Source organism: Cydia fagiglandana, chromosome 26, assembly GCF_963556715.1.
Source record: "Cydia fagiglandana chromosome 26, ilCydFagi1.1, whole genome shotgun sequence".
NCBI lineage: Eukaryota > Metazoa > Arthropoda > Insecta > Lepidoptera > Tortricidae > Cydia > Cydia fagiglandana.
Genome location: NC_085957.1, coordinates 81,110 through 86,109, shown reverse-complemented (window position 1 = coordinate 86,109; position 5,000 = coordinate 81,110). Strand labels below are relative to the sequence as shown.

Genomic DNA, 5,000 nt, shown 5'->3' with positions numbered 1-5,000 from the left:
ACTTTTACATACGATTCACCGACGATATGCTCCGCAAACGTGTCAGTATCGATTCGGATGAATCGCACCGACAGTGCGTAGCACAAATGCAACTACGAGCTTTTTAACCGCAACAATTTTAGTATACGCTATTGGAGCTGGAGTTACCGCGGCTGCTGGCACCAGACTTGCCCTCCAATTGTTCCTCGTTAAAATATTTAAAGTGTACTCATTCCGATTACGAGGCCTCGTAAGAGTCCCGTATCGTTATTTTTCGTCACTACCTCCCCGTGCCGGGAGTGGGTAATTTGCGCGCCTGCTGCCTTCCTTGGATGTGGTAGCCGTTTCTCAGGCTCCCTCTCCGGAATCGAACCCTGATTCCCCGTTACCCGTGACAACCATGGTAGTCGCAGAAACTACCATCGAAAGTTGATAAGGCAGACATTTGAAAGATGCGTCGCCGGTACTGGACCGTGCGATCTGCAAAAGTTATCCAGATTCATCAAAATGTTACGACTTCGGACGCGAGGCCCTCCGCCGATTGGTTTTGATCTAATAAAAGCACTCATCCCATCACTGGTCAGAGTTCTGATTGCATGTATTAGCTCTAGAATTACCACAGTTATCCAAGTAACTGAGTAAGATCTAAGGAACCAAAACTGATATATTGAGCCATTCGCGGTATCGCCTTAATACGGCTTGCACTGAGACATGCATGGCTTAATCTTTGAGACAAGCATATAACTACTGGCAGGATCAACCAGGGAGCTGCCGTGTTCATGTGAGTCTTGTTTAGAGACACAAAACACTAGCGCCGACGCGTGCGCGCCAATATCATCTATGTATATTATACTACACAACACACACAGACGACGGAGACCGCACGCGTAAGACACGAGTCGTATACGACACACGCCACCATTCGGATATACCGAAATCGACGTGGCGTATCGTAGACTGGTGGATATTTCACTTACCACTCTATTCTACCTGGTGGTACAGAGACACACGCGTGCGTGCGTGCGTGTACCTTAGGTAGGTAGCGGGTGAGTAAAGCGCGCACATACACACGCACATAGTTGTGTGATGTTTCATAGCGCCGATATGTAATCGAACGTTCTTCCACGACCAGACATAAAAATTTCACTATTTATTTTTTTAATTTTTAGATTCTTTTTTTAACATAGTCGTTCGTTACGATTTATATCGCTCGCCAGGTATTATAGAGCCCTCAAAACCCTCACAACCAATACAGTATAATGAAACTTACATCAAAGCGTATTCCCACCACCGCTAAACTACTAACCGCAATTACAATTGCGTATTTGAAGGTTTCGCGATATGAAAACACTGAGAGAGAGTTTCAAAAACCGTATTACCGTTAGGGTTAAAAATTGTTCTTTGTTTTAAATCGGATTATCATCCGATCGATCCTCGCCACACGTATAGGAGAACACACACTATTTTCTCGCAAATATGTTGTCATCATTCAAACCAATCGGCAACTTTGCGTCGTCTCGAATTGGCGATGGTGACAGACAATCTGCAAGTAAATACAGCGCGCGTTGTACTCTCCCCCGTGGGTAAGGATAATATAATATATCTCCCGTCTGTCACGTTTCAATATTAAAACGCGTAAACTAGGACCAAAGTGCAAATAAATAATACAACGGTGGTCCACAGTCCACCAGCATGTGTAACATCTTGGTGTTTTGTGTGACCCGCCGCGCGCCCTAAAAGCTTCGAGGAGCAGTTGTTTTGTGTTGTGTTGTAGATACCTAACTAGGTATAGGGGTACTTACATTTCTTATAATAAATCTTATAATGCATATATATTTTATAAGTTTATAAGTAACATAAATAAATACACACCAACTTCAGGTATTTTACTGGAAAATTTGCTGCGAGACTATAACCATTTCAAGAACATAATAATTTGGTTAGGTTAGGTTATGTTAGATAAAAAAAAAAAAAAAAAGTTAGGTTAGGTTAGGTTATAAAAAAAAAACAAGAAATAAAAAAAGTTAGGTCAGGTTAGATTAGGTTAGGTTAAAAAAAAAATTAAAAAAAAAAGTTAGGTTAGGTTAGGTTAAAAAAAAAAAAAAAATATGGCGAACAAAGTTTACCGGTGGAATCACTTACTTACCTAATTGTTTGTTTATTTATTTATTTATATAGGTAAATAATAAAGGATCGATCGTATTGATTGATTGATTGTGTCGTCGAACTGAATGTGTCAGTGTCAATGTGACATATTATGTAAATCAATCAATGTCAGTCAATAGGGGGGGGCTATACAGACACAACTCACCTTGGATCGCATTCGATTTGCGTCCGGCAGTTAGGTGGGTAGGTACATTTATTTATCTAAATTAAATCTGAAAAGTAAGTTTAGGTTTTTTGCTGGTTAAGTTAACTAAATAAACTTAGCATCGATGACAAAAGAAAAAATCGAATGTGACTTGTTACAACGTCTGTAGAGGCCTTGACCGAAGAAAAGTAGAAACGAAATTTAATAATAATATGATTGAGTAAAAAGGGAGGGAGGGGGCTACTGCGTATAATAATAGAGTGTAAAAAAAATGTACTTACGTTTATTTTTATTGATTTTTGTGTTATTTGGAAGAGGTGCGCGCCGTGTGCAAATATTTTTTACCATAATATTTTTTTATGATACTACAATTTTATATTATTATATTTTACACTTTTATATTAGGAATCGAGAAATACTTAATAAATAAATAAATAAATATATGTATGTATTTAGGTATATTGAAAGCTTAATAAAGCTGTGCTAATGTTAAAAATAAAAGGATATATGGTGTGGCGTGTTAATGTTATTATTTAGGTTATAAAATAAGAGTGCAGGGAAAAAAAAAAAACAACTAACCATTTTTCACAATTCTAAACCGATTCGTGTGAAATTTAATAAAAAAGAAAGAAATCTTCTTCTGTAAAGTCATCACGAACCAGCCCAGTTCGAACTCTGGCAACCCCGTCGTTCTATCTGTCATTCCGTGTCGGAGGAGAGACTAGACAGGGTGGCTACCGCGAAAATCGAAATTCGCAAATTGCCGGGGTCTTATAACATTTATTATTCCTCATGATTCTGAAGTATGTAAGTTTATTTTCTTTCACCACACCAGCTCGGAAAGGCTTACTTTGCACTTAAAAAACTGAAAGCTAAATTGCATTTTATTCACATATGAGGCAAAGTAATGAACGCCACACACAAAATTAATGAATATTATTTTATTTTTTATTTTTTCTGTAATTATTAGGCGTCTATAATGAAACCATTTCCAAAAAAATGTCATCATGCCTATTCGTAAGTCATCATCTTTGGATATTATTATATCTATGATCTTTGGCCTACTTAAAGACCGTAACACACTATCGCACCGCACCAAGGTCATTGTGCGACGCACCAATAAGTAAGAGCGAGAAAGAGATATCGCTTTCTCGCTCTTACTTATGGGTGCGTCGCACAATGACCTTGGTGCGGTGCGGTAGTGTGTTACCACTTTAAAAAAAAAAAGGAGGTGTATTTTTCTGTTTAAATTAGAGCAGCCGTTGCAGCCCGCCATCTATCGAGCATTGGTAAGTGAGTTTGTCTAATCGATTTGGCAGTGACCGAATCATCGATTTGTAACGATTATTGTTTTTATTTCCTAGCTTTTCCTACGCTAAACTATAAACAGCTTTGTTATTTTAAGTTAAAATACAAAGTATTTTAAAATGTTGATTCACGTATATATTATTACTTGAAAGGTAATTTGAGTATTAATTTCGATATTCGATGGTGACATTTCATGAAGCATGATAAGATGAATATAAGATGATGATGATGATGATAATTTGCTATTATTTCATTTGAGCAACTTGATTTTGTACCGTATGCCACGCCGACTTGTAAGTAAAATGATAATTGTATTCGATGAGCATCGATTTTTAATCGATTAACTGGTATCTATGGTTATGGAAATAATTGGTAGGAAAATACGACTCTCGAAACGTCACAGTGAAAATTTTTCATATACCGGTCGCTTACCGGTCAAGACAAGTTTGCCTCGAAGTTGATGTAAAAACTTTATATAGTACTCGGTTTTATAACTAGCTACTCATATTTTGTGTTGAAATCATCTGGCTAAAGCGAAACGCAGCGTTGTTACTTTCATGGTGTGATGTAACGTCAGTTCACTCATACAAAAGCGTGAGCGGAATGGACCTGTACAACTTCAGCCTGGAGACGTCGTCTTGGTGGATTGAAGAGGATTGGATTGGATAATTGAAGAGGTTTACCCTGGTGCTGATGGCGTTAGTAGAGTGGTTCGTGTTAGAACTGCAGCCGGAACAAAGGTAAGACCTGTTCAACGCATTTTTCCACTGGAGTTAAACTCGCATGACAGACTTGACTCGTCTTTGAAGTTAGTTGGTACTGACTCTACTGAAAAAATACAAACTGAGACAAACGAGAGCAATGATTGTACAACTAATCGTTTCTGTGATTTGCGTGACCATAACACATGGTAAGTGCATAGTGAATTCGTCTTGAACATTATTCACTGCGTTTGATTAGCAAGTGATATTTATTTTGAATCATTATTAAATGATTGGATCAAATTGCCTGAGGGGCTTGTCTTGCAAAGCACCGTATTTGGCTATGTTGTCGGTGGCAAGATAAATATTTCAAAATATTTCAGGAGTCTGTTACTTTGAATAATAACACATTTCAGGTGGACATTCCCCTTAAACACCCCTTAGGTGAACTAAACTTGGGTAACTCCTTTTCCGCTGCCTTACAAATATTTTACTCGATAGAGAGAAAATTAATGAAAAATGTGTGAGTTGCTAGAGCAGTATAAAAAATTCATTGATGAATATGTTGAATTGGGACATGCTAGGGAGGTCAATATTAACTCTTATGATATGTTGAATGGACCTGTAAGCTTTCTAGCACATCATTATGTTTTCAACGGGGCTGGCCAGCATCAAAAGTACAAAGCTTCGTGTTGTGATGG

At 37.8% G+C, this 5,000-nt stretch overlaps 1 non-coding gene across 1 annotated transcript in view; it reads right to left on the bottom strand.

Annotated features, from left to right (window-relative positions):
- The window catches only part of LOC134677740 (small subunit ribosomal RNA), a 1,908-nt gene extending 1,162 nt beyond the window's left edge, over window positions 1-746 (bottom strand). The window contains exon 1 of the ribosomal RNA XR_010100095.1: window positions 1-746. This exon is cut by the window's left edge and continues 1,162 nt beyond it. This is a non-coding gene — a ribosomal RNA (small subunit ribosomal RNA).
- Between the last annotated feature and the right edge of the window lie 4,254 nt (window positions 747-5,000).